This window comes from Pezoporus flaviventris, unplaced genomic scaffold, assembly GCF_033815535.1.
Source record: "Pezoporus flaviventris isolate CSIRO_AGI_PZ_B2104156 unplaced genomic scaffold, CSIRO_AGI_Pfla_v1 ptg000013l, whole genome shotgun sequence".
NCBI lineage: Eukaryota > Metazoa > Chordata > Aves > Psittaciformes > Psittacidae > Pezoporus > Pezoporus flaviventris.
This window is the reverse complement of record NW_026892561.1, coordinates 31,445,284-31,463,432: the sequence shown is the minus strand read 5'-3', so window position 1 is coordinate 31,463,432 and position 18,149 is coordinate 31,445,284. Positions and strand designations below refer to the sequence as shown.

The following is an 18,149-nucleotide window of genomic DNA, read 5'->3' as shown; positions in this document are numbered from 1 at the left end:
AAAGATCATTTTCTTAGTGCATGGACCAATCCCTATAATGCTGCCGAGTCCATTCGGTCCATGATGTTCCAAGTTCATTCTCTGTTGGGATGATGGCTGGAGGGAAGTCAGGGCCAGTCGCTGGTGACCTGGAGACATCTAGTTGATGGGCTATAAAAGCATTACACAGCAGGCAACAGCATACAATTGAGTTCACTGGCTGTTTTCCCCTAAAATCAAATCCCCTTGAGGTATACATCGGACTTCCCCATCTTCCTGCATTACCCACCAAGTATATCCAGGTCCCTGAGCAAAAGCAATCCCACGAGTGGGTTTGCCTTTACCTGAAGCAGGAATTACCCAGACTGTCTTCCCCAGGAAAATCTTCATATGCACCACGGGAACTTTGTCCCCCTCTACAATATGTAAAAGTTCTGACTGGGCTGGGCCAGCCCTGTTGGCAGATCCTCTGGTGTTGACCAACCAGGTGGCCTTTGGTAAGTGTGTATCCCAATGCTTGAAAGTTCCCCCACCCATTGCTCTCAGTGTAGTTTTTAACAGCCCATTGTACCGTTCGATTTTCCCAGAGGCTGGTGCGTGGTAGGGGATGTGATATACCCACTCAATGCCATGCTCTTTGGCCCAAATATCTATAAGGTTATTTCGGAAATGAGTCCCATTGTCTGACTCAATTCTCTCTGGGGTGCCGTGTCGCCACAAAATCTGTTTCTCAAGGCCCAGGATGGTGTTCCGGGCAGTGGCATGGGGCACAGCGTATGTTTCCAGCCACCCAGTGGTTGCTTCCACCATGGTAAGCACATGGCGCTTGCCTTGGCGGGTTGGTGGCAGTGTGATATAGTCAATCTGCCAGGCCTCCCCATATTTATACTTCAACCATCGTCCTCCATACCAAAGAGGCTTTAACCGCTTGGCTTGTTTAATTGCAGCACATGTTTCACACTCATGAATAACCTGGGCAATAGTGTCCATTGTTAAGTCCACCCCTCGATCACGGGCCCACCTGTATGTTGCATCTCTGCCCTGATGGCCTGAAGTGTCATGGGCCCAACGGGCCAAAAATAATTCACCTTTATGTTGCCAATCTAAGTCCATCTGAGCCACTTCAATCTTAGCCGCTTTATCCACTTGTTGGTTGTTCTGGTGTTCCTCAGTGGCCCGACTTTTGGGTACATGGGCATCTACATGACATACCTTCACCACCAGGTTCTGCACCCTGGCAGCAATATCTTTCCACAGTGCAGCAGCCCAGATGGGTTTACCTCTGCGTTGCCAGTTGCTGTGCTTCCATTGCTGCAACCACCCCCACAGGGCATTTTCCACCATCCATGAGTCAGTATAGAGATAAAGTACTGGCCACTTTTCTCGTTCAGCAATGTCCAGGGCCAGCTGGATGGCTTTCACCTCGGGAAACTGACTCGATTCACCCTCTCCTTCAGCAGTTTCTGCAACTTGTCATCCAGGACTCCATACAGCTGCCTTCCATCTCCGATGCTTTCCCACAATACGGCAAGAGCCATCAGTAAACAAGGCATACTGCTTTTCACTTTCTGACAGTTTATTATATGGTGGGGCCTCTTCAGCGCGCATCACCTCCTCCTCTGGTGACATTCCGAAATCTTTGCCCTCTGGCCAGTCCATGATGACTTCTAGAATGCCTGGACGACTGAGATTTCCTATTCGAGTTCGTTGCGTAATTAGTGCAGCCCATTTACTCCATGTAGCATCAGTTGCATGATGTGTAGAGGAGACCCTGCCTTTGAACATCCAGCCCAGCACTGGCAACCGGGGTGCCAGAAGGAGCTGTGCTTCAGTGCCAATCACTTCCGAAGCAGCTCGAACCCCTTCATAGGCTGCCAGTATCTCTTTCTCAGTTGGGGTATAGCTGGCCTCAGATCCTTTATATCCCCGACTCCAAAAGCCGAGGGGTCGACCTCGAGTCTCCCCTGGAGCTTTCTGCCAGAGGCTCCAGGTAGGACCGTTCTCCCCAGCTGCAGTGTACAGTACATTTTTTACATCTGGTCCGGTCCGGACTGGTCCAAGGGCTACTGCGTGAACTATCTCGCGTTTAATTTGCTCAAAGGCTTGTTGCTGCTCAGGGCCCCATTTAAAATCATTCTTCTTCCGGGTCACATGATAGAGAGGGCTTGCAATCAAACTGTAAATCGGGATGTGCATTCTCCAGAACCCCACTGCACCCAAGAAAGCTTGCGTTTCTTTCTTATTAGTTGGTGGAGACATTGCTGTTATCTTGTTGATCACATCTGTGGGGATCTGTCTACGTCCATCTTGCCATTTTATTCCCAAAAATTGAATCTCCTGTGCAGGTCCCTTGACCTTACTCCGTTATGGCAAAACCGGCTTTCAGCAGAATTTGGATTATTTTCCTCCCTTTCTCAAAGACTTCTTCCGCTGTATCGCCCCACACAATAATGTCATCAATGTATTGCAGGTGTTCTGGAGCTTGCCCCTGTTCCAGTGCAGTCTGGATCAGTCCGTGGCAAATGGTAGGGCTGTGTTTCCACCCCTGGGGCAGTCGGTTCCAAGTGAACTGGACACCTCTCCAAGTAAAAGCAAACTGTGGCCTGTACTCTGCTGCCAAAGGAATGGAGAAAAATGCATTGGCAATATCAATCATGGCATACCACTTGGCTGCCTTTGACTCTAGTTCATACTGAAGTTCTAGCATGCCCGGTACAGCAGCACTCAATGGTGGTGTGACTTCATTCAGGCCACGATAGTCTACTGTTAGTCTCCATTCTCCATTAGACTTTCGCACTGGCCATATGGGGCTATTGAAGGGTGAGCGGGTCCTGCTGATCACCCCCTGACTCTCCAGTCTACGGATCAGCTGATGGATGGGAATCAGGGAGTCTCGGTTGGTGCGATATTGCCGCCGGTGCACTGTTGTGGTCGCAATTGGCACTTGTTGTTCTTCAACTTTCAGCAACCCCACAGCAGAGGGATCTTCTGAGAGACCAGGCAAGGTGGACAGCTGCTCAATTTCCTCAGTCTCCAAAGCAGCAATACCAAAAGCCCACCGGTACCCTTTTGGGTCTTTGAAGTACCCTCTCTTGAGGTAGTCTATGCCGAGGATGCATGGAGCCTCTGGACCAGTCACAATAGGGTGCTTTTGCCACTCCCTCCCAGTCAGGCTGATTTCAGCCTCCAGCACAGTCAACTCTTGGGATCCTCCTGTTACTCCAGAAATATAGATGGGTTCCACCCCTTGACAGCTTGATGGCATCAGGGTACACTGTGCACTGGTATCTACTAGAGCCTTATACTTCTGTGGGACTGATGTGCCAGGCCATCTGATCCACACAGTCCAGTAAATCCAATTGTCCCCTACCTCTACCTGGCTGGAGGCAGGGCCCCTCTAATGGTCGTCACAGCTTTGGACACTTAAGTCGTGGTGAAAGGGATTATTCTTAGTTATCACAGGAGCTGGAGTAAAATCAGCTCTTCCATTCCATCTGGGAAACTGCTCACCAGAGACTGAAGCCGTAGCTCTCATGGGAGGGTCAGTCTTGGCCCTTGCTCCCCTCTTCAGTTCACTCACCCGTTCCTCCAAAGCTGAAGTAGGTTTTCCATCCCACTTTGTCATGTCTTCTCCGTGATCCAGCAGGTAAAACCATAGGGTACCCCGTGGCGTATACCTCCTGTATCTCCTCTCTTGAACAATAGGACGCCTTTTGTTAATAGCTGAGACGTGTGTTGGTATAAGTGAGGAGCTGGATGAATCAGATAGAGAGTCCCTCAATTGTTTGAGGTCCTGGGACAGTTTGTCCACAGCTGAGATGATGGAAGGGGTGAGGTTGTCTTCGAACTCTCAGAGTTTATGAACCATTTCATCCACTGTTAGTGGTACTATGTCATTCCAGGTTACTGTTGCCAATGAATGGGCATATGATGACGGTGCATTCCGTGTAAGTTTTCGCCACATGGGTCGTGTACATTCAACTTCATCTGGATCTATAGGTGTATCCCCGTTATTCGGCTTGATGTGATAGAGCATCTCTACGATGGCCGATTCCCTCAGAGACTGGATGCCTTTGTCTATAGTAGTCCACTTGGCCGAACGACTCGTAACATCGTCCTTGTATGGAAACCTTTCTTTCACAGCTGCCAAGAGCCGCCTCCAAAGGCTGAGGGACGTTTTCTCTCTTGCGATTGCTTTGTCAATTCCCCCTTCTCTAGCAAGTGATCCCAGCTGCTTGGCTTCTGTACCTTCTAGTTCGTGACCATCGGCCCCATTGTCCCAGCATCGGAGTAACCAGGTGATGATGTGCTCCCCTGGTTGACGGGTAAAATCTTTTTGCATATTCCGCAGCTCAGTTGAGGTCCGAGGTCGAGAAGTTACCTCTTCTTCTTCTTCTTCGTCATGTGATGATGACTCCTGATCAGATTCTGGACCGGGTGGTGAATTCATTGGTTCTTCATCTCGCTTCACCCTTTTTGCCTCCTTTTTGCTTGTTCTCTTGCGTACAAGGGCAACCGATATTGGTACGAATTGGTCCTCTGGTTTGGCTGCAGTGATTATCACTGTGGTTTGAGTAGCAACTGTACTTGTTGCTGGGGGTGGTGTAGCTGCTGTACTTGGAGCTGGGGTAACCGCGCTGTCTGTTGCAGTTGAAGTTTGAGCAGCTGCTGTACTTGCCACTGGGGTAGCTGCTCTGTTCATTGAGGCCAAAGTTTGAGTAGCAACTGTACTTGTTGCTGGGGGTGGTGCAGCTGCTGTGCTTGGAGCTGGGGTAACCGCACTGTCTGTTGCAGTTGAAGTTTGAGCAGCTGCTGTACTTGCCACTGGGGTAGCTGCACTGTTCATTGCAGCCAAAGTTTGAGTAGTGACTGTTGCTTTGCCCTCAGATCCGCCGACATTCTTTTCCTTTTGAAGGTGCTGGATAGTGTTGAACAAGGCCCTGTAAGCATAGGCCAAGCCCCAGCACGTTGCCATGATTTGTCCATCTCTGGTATGGCCAGAATGACCACACACCTCATTTAAGTGTTTTACTAATTCTTCTGGATTTTGCAGTTGTTCGGTAGCGAAATTCCAAAGTACTGGAGGGGCCCACTGACCTAGATACTTGCCCATACTATCCCACACACCCTGCCACTCATGGCTGTCCAGCCTCAGGGAAAAACTCTCGGTCCTCCTACATTGTCGTTTGACCCCAGACAAGACCCAAACCTGAATCTGCTTAACTCTTGAAATCAGTAGTGGGCAAAACACACTCTGTATGCGTGTTAGCATGGTGATTCCCATCACCATCAGCAAACAAGTCTCAACAGCATTAAAATGCCATTCAAAAAAATTCAAAACTCTCAAATGTAAATGGTCTGGGGGGACGACTGGGAGGGTAAAAGAATGTCTCCTTCACAGGTTGAGCACCTGAGAAGGAGAAAAAAGATGTGTAATTGCTAAGCACCTCCATAATATACCTCCCAAAGTATAAAGGTGGTGACCACACTGGGAACATAAGCCAGATCAGTTTCATGATCAATGATTCTATTGTATTACAAGTCATTACCATAAAGTACAATGGGACAAAAACCTTAGCCCAAGCCCCACACTTGAAAAACACTAATACAGCAAATACCGGATGGACGTAAGATACGATATACTGAAACTGTGAGATCAAGAGGAACAACCTTGAGAGCCAATAAATCAGCATTGTGACGAGTGACTACCAATCCAGTCAGATCTGCTCTTATCTCAACCCCTCGTGCCCCACATTGGGCGCCAAAAAGAACTGTCGTGGTTTAAACCCAGTCAGGTAACTTGTTCACTCACTACCAGTGAGTGGTGCCGAGCTGACAACAATCGAGGTCCGTGTCCCCCCCCCCCCCCCCACCGGGGTTCTCCCCCACTCCCGGAGGAACGGGGAAGAGGATCGAAAGAGTGCAACTCCCACAGGTTGAGACAAGAACAGTCCAGCAACCAATGTACACAAATCACCACCGCTACTATCAGCTAAAACAATGATAAGGGAAAATAACAAGGGAAGAGAATACGATGCCACCGGCCAAGAAGACGAGTTCCACCCGGAAGCCCCGTGTCCTTCCGGGTAACTCCCAGTCACCCCCCACCCCAGCCATGACGTGCTGTGGTATGGAATACCTCCCTGGCTAGCCCGAGTCAGGTGCCCCATCTCTGCTTCCTCCCGGCTTCCCCTCCTCCCTGGCAGAGCATGAGCCTCACAAAGTCCTTGGTCAGGGTAAACATCACTTAGCAACAACTGAAAACATTGACTTCACCAACACTGTTCTCAGGCTGGAAGTCAAAACACAGCACTGCACCAGCTAGCACAAAGGAAAAAAAAAAAAAACAAACATGACTGCTAGTGCTGAACCCAGGACACAGGACAAGGGGTAATGGGTTCAAACTTAAACAGGGGAAGTTTAGATTGGATATAAGAAGGAAATTCTTTCCTGTTAGGGTGGTGAGGCACTGGAATAGGTTGCTCAGGGAGGTTGTGAATGCTCCATCCCTGGCAGTGTTCAAGACCAGGTTGGACAAGGACTTGGGTGATATGATTTAGCGTAAGGTGGTGTCCCTGTCCACGGCAAAGGGGGTTGGAACTAGATGATCTTAAGATCCTTTCCAACCCTAACGATTCTATGATTCTATATTTATTCATTTCTTTTCTCTCAGATTGAAAAATAAAATGTGAGGGACCTGAGTTTCTGTTTTGTTCTTGACTTCAGCAACTTTGGCTTATGTTCATTATCATTTTCAATTTGTTAAGCGATGCAGTAGCTGGTTTTAGTTATTTTAGTTATTTAGCTATTTTATTTTTCAATTCATTTATATTTCCCCCTCTTCAGTTTATAAGAATATTTAGTTGTAATGGTAAGTTTCATAACTGGTTTTGTTTGTTTTTTTTTAGGGTACTTTTTAGGCTAAGTTAGAGTTTACAGTATTTCCTTAATTATCAAAATCCTAACAGACTTGCAATATTAAAATACATGCAGTAAAATCATACTCGATGGAAGATAATTTTCTTACGCAAATTAATTTTTAGCTATGACTAGATAATTTCTAATCATAAATACTAAATTCAAACAAACAAAGCTTGATTATTACAACAGTGTAGTGGGAAATGGAAATTGCATATCATTGTGTGTCAGGCTTACAGGAAAAGGTTGGTCCCTTTATTGTCTTTCATTTGTGTTTGCATACAGGCTAAAACCAAGGAGAATCCAGTGTGTAACAAAGAACATACCACCATGGATATTCTAGAAAGAAAAAATTTTTGAGCCACAATTTATTTAATTTTTTTTTTCTAGTTTTAAATAAAGAAGCACAGTTTTGAAGAGAAAATACCAGTGACAACTCTAAAATTACTCCAGAGCTGTGGATAGCAGATGCATATCAAAAATGCTTTTTTTTTCCCACATGCACTTAAAAAAAGTTCTTTTTTTTTAATTTAATTTCTCGCCATATTTTGTTGCATTTACAAAATGTAGAATTTATAGAAAAAAAATCTGTTATTTCTGAGAAACACAAACATCACCTTTCAGATGCCATTAGCAACATTCTGCATTATCCTTTGAAATTTACTACACCATTTTTCTGTAGAAACAATACCAGGAGCCATCAAAGACCTTATTTACTGTTAACTGTTCAATTACAAGCAAGGAGAAAAAAACACATCCTCATACATACATGCATACATACATACAAAAGCCACTGCACACATGGTACTGTTTTGTATGCCCAAGGGCAGTGGGACGCAGACTGTATTGTTTATCACCTGGAGTTGTCTTTGCTGTAATTCAGATTATACTCATTTCAAAAGCACTTCAAAACCTCACATGAGCACTCTTACATAACTCTTATCTTGTAAGTCTAAGATTATGCTATGTTGGTATTTTCACAGCTTTTAATTCCAGCAGTTTAGACAACATGGGTAGAACTGGTACATTGTACAAGCTTCAAAAATAGGAATCTCAGATTGTTTTCATTTCTATGGGAGGAAGAACAGAGAAGTTATTCACGAATTCACAGAATTCACAGAATCACAGAATGGTTGAGGTTGGAAGACACGTCTGGATTTCATCTGGTGCAAACCCCCTGCTCAAGTGGGGCCACCATTTAACTAAAAAACTTGTTTGCTACACACTCTTATTTCCATATTTCTCAGCTTTAATGTGGGTTTTGCAAGTTGTTCTTTATAAGAAATACGAGTAACATATCTTGAAATAATTTTACTAGAGACATGTTGATTTCTTCGGAAAAACAAAAATTACTGTGCAAGAGAAAATAACCAGCTGTCATTCTTAGATTTCAGTTTGCTTGCATAAAAATTGAGAAAGAAGATTGGCACCATACCTATAGACATGGAACACCCCTGCTCTTTGGTACCCAAGTATTTCTACTATCTTCAGAAACAACACTAAAGGATTCCAAATTTACCTAAACTTATTTTTCTTTTGTTACTGATATTGCCTACCATCTCAAACAGAGCAAATAATTTTACTAAATCAATTCAATATGCAACAAATGGCTACAAATACAAGAATCATCATAAATACTGAAAATTACCAAACTATGTTACCAATCTTCACCTGAAGTGGCTTATACATAAGCTGAAAACTTGTAAATGGGCATTTGCAATGACGAAATATCCATTTCAATTGAAACACGGGCTAATAGTTTATATAGCTGGCTAATAGTCCTCTCTGCTTTGTTTACTGAGACTGAAAGAAAACAACTCTGAAAATTAACCGCTGGTTCAGAGCAACTGAAATCCATCTGCTTTATTCCAGGTCAAGCAGTAGATAAAATATGAAGGCATTCTAAAAGGAGACACAGGGCAATTGATGCAATTGGTTCATGAATCTGCTCTAATTGTTTTTTAGTAGTAAAACCACATAGTTAAATTTGTACTTAGCCTCCAAATAGTATCTCAATCAAAATATTCTAGAACAAATAAAAATACAAAACCAAAACAAAACAGAACAAAAATCACTTATGCTCTGTTAGAAATTTTCTTCCAGTACAAAATATGGTACTTAGCTCTGGCTAGGTTTGAGGCAAATGAGAAATTTGTTAAACCTTGGAGATTTTGTGAGAAGTGTCCAAATATACTACCAGTAAAACCACTTAAGTGTCTGGCTTCTGACTTTCTGGTGTTTATATAACCTTGGACTTACTTGGTAAGTGAAGAAGGAAATGCAAGATATAACTTGAACCAAATAAAAAAAAAAACAACAACAACAAAAAACAAAACCAAAAACAAATTATCTGTACAGGGTTCAAAAACAACAGTTTAATCTTCATTAGAGACTGTAATGATAGGACAAGGGGTAACGGGTTAAAACTTAAACAGGGGAAGTTTAGATTGGATAAGAAGGAAATTCTTTCCTGTTAGGGTGGTGAGGCACTGGAATGCAGTGGAGGTTGTGAATGCTCCATCCCTGGCAGTGTTCAAGACCAGGTTGGACGAGGCCTTGGGTGATATGATTTAGTGTTAGGTGTCCCTGCCCATGGCAGGGGGTTGGAACTAGATGATCTTAAGGTCCTTTCCAACCCTAACTATTCTATGGTTCTATGATTATAATAATAAAATTTGCTGAGGACATGAATGTCTACAAGTTTAATATTGATAGATACCTTGTGGAATGAGCACTCTGGAGCATGAAATAAAGTCTGTGTGAGAAAGGGCAGGACCATTGTCTAAGTATTAAATTCTAGATGAAATTTTATCAATGAACTTACTTTCTTTTTCCTGATTAAGAAGACATTTTTATACTTTTTTTTATTTCAAAGGAAAAACACAGATACTGGTATTAATTCAAAAGAAAATCAGAAGGAACTAGATGTTCCCTGAGGTATGTTTTATCTGCTTCATCTTTAAAACAAGAGTGTATTATTTATTTGGTTTACATTATTTACATGTGTATATATGTGTGTGTACTTTTAGTCTCATTTTTACTCAATAAATAAGTATTATGTTTTAGTACACATCAGGTGTAATAAATTGCAAGGCTGAAAAGTTTGTATGAGTATTAGTACAAGTGTAACTCACGGCACAACAGTTTGTCTAATAACTTTAATCAGGCCCTGACAAAACCTACCACAGTAATAATAAGCTTATTTTCTCTGGTCAATGGATCTGAACTGAGAATTAGAAAACTAAGGAAAGAAAGGAGGTTATTCCAACTATCATCAGGCCATTTCAGTGCATCCAATGTGTATTTTAAAATGTAGGACATTTTTTTTTAAAAGCACTCTAGCGTGGTGACAATTAGAATTTCTTGGGACAGCTACTCCAGCTGTGGAGTTATTTAAAAGGAGCCTGTGCAAAAGAGCTATAAGTCTTTTCACCCTAGGCACATGAATATCCAGCATGTATTTTCACAATAATCATTTAGAAGCACTTGTGTGGCCTGTGGGCATCACTTCTCCCAGTTCAACAGCCTTCATTTTTTTCATTTATCTGAGATCAGTATCTTTCAGCAGAACAGATTGCACCAACATTTCCTCCATTACTGGAAGTGGCCACTATCAGAAGTATAAAAAGACCTTGCTGATCAGTCTAGTCTCTTTAGATCCTGAATGGGGCAGAAGTGAAAGAGAACAGAATGTATTGTTTCATAAAAGGATAACATTTTGAAAAAATATATCCTTCATATAATTCTGCTAATACCAGAGGAGAAATGTTGCATATTTGACTCAGAGTGTTCAGAAGTGATGTGAAAGTTATTTCAATTGACTTTTTACTGTGTGAGAATTTATTCTTTTTTTTTCATTACTTCATACTACCAGTGTTTACCTCTACTAGGACTGTACACTGTACATAACTAAAGCTTTATTCAGTTCTTATATAACGGAATGGCTTCAGGGGTAGAATCCATAGAGATTTTATTTCCCATATTGTAATGTCTGTCCTGATTCCAGTTCTCCAACTGAATCAAGGAGGAATGACTCATGATTGAAAACTGTAGTCTCACAGGCCACATGGAAGTGCAAGAGAAAATGGCAGCTGTAGCTTGCAGTTTGGAGCTGTGTATATCCAAGATATACACACATCCTGGCTGGGCACTGAGGCATGCAGAACGATTTAAAAATAAAGAGAAATAAATCACTCCAAGCAGTGTGTAATTGTCATAAAGAATTAATAAATAATGGTAAGCCACTGGTTAACTTATTGTTAGATTTATCAACATTTTGCCCATATAGACATATCCCTAATACATTTATTTTCTTTCTTCTACCAGATGGGCAGCTGCTGTTTCACTTGCAATAAAAACCACATTTGCACAGCACCACAAAAGAGCAGAGTAAATGTATTTTTTAGGTAAGAAAGATTTCAGATATAGGTCAAAGTCATCATTTTCCTTCCTGAATTTTAGGATCTGCTCAAGACTCAAGGTTTCAGTGAATATAATTATGCAAACATCATGACAAGAATGGTCTTCTCTAGTCTTTTCTAGTAAATTCATCAGTAAAATAAGATTAATAGTATACATTCATACAAGTTAAAGTCAAAAGGTGTCATAGATCGTTACTTTGTCATTCCCATGTAAGATCAGCCATAGTATTTCTTTACATTTGAGTCCAGCCACTGCCAAGACGTCTTTCTAAAGAGACATTCACCTTACTATCAGTTTAAGCAACACTCAAATTGACATTTTCATTTAAACAAAACTACTCCTTTTTCTGTGCTAATTGTGTTTTAATTGATCAGAGCTCAGATTCTTGAAATGCTAATGCAATCCATGAGTACTAATGACTCTAAACACAGGTACTTGTTAAATATTCCTTGATTTTATGGCATTCAAGTCTAAGGATTACCTTTAGTTCCAAAATAATAAACTTCTAACCTGGTCTCTTGTTGCAGAATGGCTCTAAGAGCAAGGCCATGGAGCCTTAGAGGCCTTGTGCGAGCAAGGCAAGGGGTAGGCCTCACAGGTAACCGGCTACCGGATGTGGGAGGAGAACGTGAAGGAAGCTGTGTAGAACTAACCAATACTGTTGTGCCTAGTAGGCGTGGCTAAACACCACGCAGATTTAAGCAAAGAGCGCCACAAATAAAGTAGAAGTTTGCTTATCACCCATATTGGGTTGGCCTGTCTTGCTTCTCCTCACCGCTTACAGTCTCTTAGTGGTAATTTATGAGGTGAGCAATGGTTTTAAAATAGCATGCACAAAGTGTAACTAATTAATCGTTTTTTCTTTCATAACGGGTTAATTGTGCATTCCATTGCCTGCAAAATAATTCAAAAGAATTACAGAAATACAAGTGCTGAAACTTACCTTTCAAAGGATGTGGTACTTTTGGATTTGAGTCTGAATGAAAGATTTGGTAGAAGACAAAGGGTAAAGCGTATTCTCTCCCCTGAGATTGCACTTTTCTTTGTGGCTATATATGCCACAGAGATAACATACTTTGAAAGTAAATCTTGTCATTGTGGCATTGAGCTCTCTTGCACTGAAGATTGCCAGATGAATTTATTTCAGTTGTACATGCCTTTAAAGGAACTTTCCACCAGGAATATTATAAAAAATACATTCTCTAAGTTGTGAGTTTCTACTTAACAAGAATTACAGTTTAGACACTAGGAAAAACTCATTTTGAGTTTAGGAGACTTTGGGCCACCTTTGGGAAGTTCACTGTGGGAGATGTGCAGACCCATAGATGGGTCTGTGCACCTGAATCTCAGTGCTCTGGCCAGCCATGGATCTCATCAAACTTCACCTGGGTCCAGTCCTCAGAAGTACATCACTACTTTCAAAATAAGCCCATTTGTTCTTCTGTTAATGAAGCTCACCAGGTCAAATGTTGTCTGGAAGTTTTTAATTACTGAATCTTCCAATAAATTTTCGTGCACTTCTGGCCTTAAATTTTGAATGTGCTTAATGACATATTTGCCTATAATACCGAAAGGCTGATTTTTATATGACAAGTACTCCCTAAGCATTAATGTTCATTAGTAAAAACCTTCTTTCTCAATACCCTCACTGGGATTATCTGTGGGAAAAAAGCTTTCAACTGTTCACGCTAACTTTTGTCAATAAAACCAGATGCTTGTTATTTCCTGCTCACTTTGTGTCTCTCCTTGCAAGATCCAGACAGATGTTGAACTGTAAGAAATTTTGTGCAGGTGAGTGTGGCCTGGAGAGCTGAAAATGAAATCATGAATAAGGAAGCTTACCCCTGCTTAAGCAACAGTACCTCTTGACCTAAACTCCTGCCCTTTTCTTCCTCCCTGCACAAATGTTTTTCCAGTACCTGTGAAACTGTACTGTGCTGGGGTTAAAATGCTGTCTTCACCCCTACAAGAACAAGCAAAACTTGTGATTCTGAATCAGTAATTCTAGTAGGACCACGAGTAGAAGGAAAGTGTAGCAGAAAACAGCAAAAGGCACCATTAGAGTAGTGTATGAAAGTGATTGCACAGTATGGGTGTCTGTGACAGCACATAAGTAAAACTGGGGATCTCCCTTGGACCTGTGTTGCTTTGAAGCCTACCTGCATATCAGACCAGGGCTGGAGCTTGTGGAGGTAGTCAATCCTCAAAATATTATTCTGTTCTGTTAGGGTTGGAGATGAATCTTCATCTGGAAAAAAATCAAAATATTTAAGTTAGAGCATTCAAGTTAAAGTGACGTTATGGTCACACTTCCCAACCCAGATAAGCATATGTTTCAGATGCCAAGTTAAGGCCAGGGCGACTTGAAGCTGAAAATGCAGGAGAATGTAAAAAATGCAGTGTTTCTCATTAAAATAAGGGTTCATTCTAGTTAAGCATCCCGCACAGAGCCTGCATAAAATACTCAAATTATAGTTGTTATATTAGCGTAAGGAAATGGCTAGAGGTGGACTTAAAAGAAGATTACAGATTCAAGTTAATGAAGACATTAATTAAGACATTAACATAAATTCATTTTAGATATAATAATTACTTTCTACGATGTGGCCATTTGCAAACATCTATTTTTAAAAGAGTTTGAAAATGGAGAGAAACATGCGATAAGAATATATACTTTGTGAGCATTTACTGCGAAGCCAGATCTAAATTTCACATGAATCCCTATATATTATAATTAGACTTCATCTCAACAATCTTCAAAGTTCAGTCACAGTTCATTTATAGTCACATTTGTTGTCTTAAACCCATCTTATTACCACAGTCTTAGGATTTCTGAGAGATCATGATACAAGATTTCTCAAAGCTTTTAAAATGTGAGTTCAGTGAAGAAAAAGAAATTAATTTCATGATCAGTGTATAAGTAATGTAAAACTCTAGATTTAATTTGTAAAACTTTATGAAAATATGCAACTGCTTTTGATTTCACACAATATATTTTAAATCTGATTAAAAAATAATTAAAGTCTGAATATCCTCAATTGCTAGTATCTGTAGAGCTGAATTTCTATTAGTATCTTTTGGTGCAAATTGAAATATTAAGTCCAGCTGTTTTCCTCTGTAGAAATTCCTGAATTTACATTTTTTTAAATCAATTTTTCTGTAATTAAAATTTTAATGAAAACCTGCACACTTTTAGTAATTAAAAAAAAAATAAGACACCAAATAAACAATAACAAAGAACAAAACAAAACCAAACAAAAAAATAACCAAACATCAACCAACAGGGAGGAAGCTGAACACTGATTATTTTTCCAGATATAATTGTATTAATCTAGGTATAAACTGATACCTTTAAATGAAGTAACCAATGAAGTAACACTGTCCAGATTTATACCATGGAAACTCACACCTTTCCATGTAGTGCCCTTCATAAGTTGCTCCTAACTGCTGAGACCTCTACATAGGTTACTATCTATAGAAAAGGTGTAAACAACTCAGGTTTATGGTATATTCTTTTGAAAGGACATACAATTATTTCCTGTGTATTTGTGAGTTGATATTTGAGAACCTGTCTGGAGAAGTAATAAAAAATTATTTCACAATACCCAAATATGGTAGATATATAAGATTCTACATGCTTTTCTATTTAATGACATAGTAAATTAGAATTTGGCTCCTTATATCCCTAGAGTTCAATTAAACCAGATATTTGAAAAACAGAGAGTAAAATAATTTTATTCGCAAAAAGTTCATGAACATTTTCCAAATAAACCAGACAGCAATTTATCTAAGACTCTGTGTACTGCATACTGAACTGTTTCTATTTGTTTAACATCATTGCCATGAAAAATAGCTTATATGTGGGGTGTTTTTTCACTGTATCAATTACAAGAAAGCCTACAAAATCACATTCTGTTAATGCTAAAAAAGGTGTAGGCTTCCATAGTTGAATATACCTATTATCTTCACAGAATACAAGGATTTCATCTAATTCTGCATATGGTTTATGTTTTTTATTATGAACATTTGGAATGACGTGAAACTACTGTATGCAGCTTTTATAAGTTTCTTTAAATATTGATGCAGTTGAAGAAAAGAAGAAATTGTTTCAGAAGACTATAGAGAAAAGACATGCCTTCTCTAAATACATTTAATTACACAAGTATTTTTTTTTTTTTTGTTGCAACAGTGGTGGCAACAATTTTGTGCACCTTAGAGCCAAAGAAGGGGTTCTATCCATAAATGTTCAGGGGGCTAATCTGAAGGACACCCATAACGCACTCTCTCTTCCCCAGTTAAACAATAAATAATTGAGAAAAATTGTACCTTACCATATCAGTGATACGTAATCATCTTCCCTTCATATATGTCATCACTTGTATTCCTTGCTGAATGTAATCATATACCTTTGATCCCACTATAAAAAAAAATATATTTAAAAATATGAATGTATATTTTGCATGACGTGCCAAAAAATTTGCCCCTTTTCCTTCCTTTTTTTTGTCCAATGGAAACTTTTGCACAGAATTAAGCAAAAAGGCTGAAAGCAAGCTATTAACCAAAAGAAACAGATAGATATGTAATCTAGATATTTTCCAGAAAAGTCCAGTATAGAAAGAAGGAGCATGGATGGAAAAGGAGGTCTTGCATTTCCTCGTTGAATGTCTTTTCACACTGGTGTCAGGTGTTTATGCAATTCCACACTTGCAGTTCACTATGCTATTGCCTTGGCATGTGTGAAGGGTTAGTGCTTCTTGCTGCTGTGAATCTTCTTTCAAGATTATACAAGTGGAAATTCATAGTGAAAAGATGGCAAAGGAGATTTTTTTTTTTCCAAGGGACACGTATCAAGCAAGCTTTGAAAGAACTTCATGTACTACCACTGTAGGAATGCAAAATAGAGTATCCAGCGCTTCCAGTATACACTAGTTGTATATATTATTTTCTCTTACAGTAAGATTCATTAGCTCTTCTAAAACAATTAACTATGGAGTAATTATAATGGCTTGAGCTAACATATATAATTCTGCAATTAAAATAATCTTAGAGAATCACTGAGTCAGTTACTGATATTCAACTAACTCAGTAAATTTCAGTAATGTGGTCATTTAGAATAGTTTGTTCCAACTTTCATATTTCCCTACAAGTCAATAACAGCAAAATGCAGGAAATGGAACCACTCAAAATGAAGTAGCCTTTTTCTCAGTTACTCCTCCTTCTACATTTATCTTCTCACTGTCCGTTTTTTCACTGCCATCAATCACTAATTTCTTCTCTCCTTCTCTTCTTGTCCAGATTTTAAACTATGAATCTTATTTATGTTTTATTTACTGAAGTTAATTAAAATTTTAAACTGCAATGAGAAACAACTTTTTATTTACATATTCAGAAGCCAGAGCTGTGAAAAGCAGGCGTTTCACTTCAGAAATTGTTATCAGTAATCTTCTTCTTTTCAGTGATTTATTTTTCTTTAAAACTGTATTAACATAAGTTTATTTTTTTGCTTATTCTTTGTATCTATACTAGCTATTATGGCATGCTACAATAGATCTAGACACTAATATATGGTACTATAAGTTAAAATACCATTTTAAATAGCTGTAGCTCTTACAAGAAAACCAAGTTTACTTATTTTTAAGTAGCAGCAATTTCACAGTAGACTAGTATAAGTTTCTGATATTATTCCATATTCCTCCATAGTTGTGAAAAAAAAGAAAGACCCTGGAAATGATACAAAAACAATAAATGAAATATTACTACTTCACTAGTGATAAAGGCACTGCTTGACTAGAGAAAGCTATGTAGAATTTTTTTCTTACACCTTTTAAAAAATTCCATCAGATAAATGATAAAACTTAATTATCACCATTCTTGTCAAAAGAATTCTTTGTTCATAGTATCATTTTCGTGTGACAGATAGTTTTATCTATTACACCAACAAATACAGATAATATCAAAAGAATCTGAGCTAAATGGGGGAAATGCATTCCAAAGCTGTTTTAATAATATATAATCCACTGTGCATCTAAGAAAATGGAAGAGTTTGTAATAAAATAGTAATTATTTTCTATCTCCATGCTAGCCTAATCATTCTAAAACAACAGTGCACAAAAAAGCAAAAACTTCAGATATGTTAAAAATAGTGTTCTCTTAACTGTAACAAGTAAGCCTTGACTCAGACATAGTCTAATTTCAAACAAGTTTGACAAAGTTAGAAACAACTGTTTGGTAAATCTTACGAAGGACTGAAATAATACTCACAAGTCCTTACTTAAGGAAGCTTTTGAAAAAACAAAAACACCACAGCCCAATGTCTAATTACTTTTTTCCATTGACAGATTTAAGACTGTAGATGTTGAGGATTCCATTAAATCAAATTTAGATATGTCACTTTGTATTTTACCAAGAATCACATCTTTGTTACATAATAATCATCCTTTCTTTCTTTTTATGCATATGCTTTATCCAGACCCTGCAAGAAATGTGAAACTTTTCCTCCTCCTTTCGTGGCTCAATCCAGAGACCTCTATGTCTAAGAGTTGGATATAGACAATTCCTGTACTCAGACAAGTCACAGCTATAATTTTTCCCTAGCTATTGCCATATTTTATGAAATACACTTTACATTTTGTCTCCTAATAGTCATACTAGGGATTCTTAAAAAGCTGAAGCAGGATTTTGCACAGTCCATATTTGAAAGCAACATGTGGACAGAAGGTCTAAGGCAGAACAGAGTTATTTTCTCTCTACTTATGAGTCAAGAGTTCTGACTGCAATCAGTGTGGCAAGTGCCATTGAAATATACTCATGTATGAGAGCCTGTAGGCTTT

At 39.5% G+C, this 18,149-nt stretch overlaps 1 protein-coding gene across 1 annotated transcript in view; it reads right to left on the bottom strand.

Moving 5' to 3' along the window:
* Window positions 1-18,149, bottom strand: part of BCHE (butyrylcholinesterase) — a 407,570-nt gene that overhangs the window by 206,658 nt on the left and 182,763 nt on the right. The gene's annotated exons all lie outside the window — the stretch shown is intronic.